The following is a 358-nucleotide window of genomic DNA, read 5'->3' as shown; positions in this document are numbered from 1 at the left end:
TCCTCATTCTTGTCCTCATCCAATCCTCATCCTCATCCTCTTCCTCTTCCTCATCCTGTCCTCATCCTCATTCTCGTCCTCATCCTATCCTCTTTTTCATCCTCATTCTCGTCCTCATCCTATCCTTATCCTCTTCTTCATCCTCATCCTCGTCCTCAGCATATCCTTATCATCATCCTCATCCTCATCCTTATCCACTTCCGCATCCTCATCCTATTCTCATCCTCAACCCATCCTCATCCTCATTCTCGTCCTCTTCCTTATTCTCATCCTATCCTCATCCTCAGCCTATCCTCATCCTCATCCTCTTGCTCGTCCTCATCCTCTTCCTCTTCATCATCCTATCCTTATCCTCATC

Source organism: Lupinus angustifolius, chromosome LG06, assembly GCF_001865875.1.
Source record: "Lupinus angustifolius cultivar Tanjil chromosome LG06, LupAngTanjil_v1.0, whole genome shotgun sequence".
In the NCBI taxonomy this organism is placed as follows: Eukaryota; Viridiplantae; Streptophyta; class Magnoliopsida; order Fabales; family Fabaceae; genus Lupinus; species Lupinus angustifolius.
The sequence above is the reverse complement of the archived record's forward strand: the minus strand, read 5'-3'. Positions refer to the sequence as shown.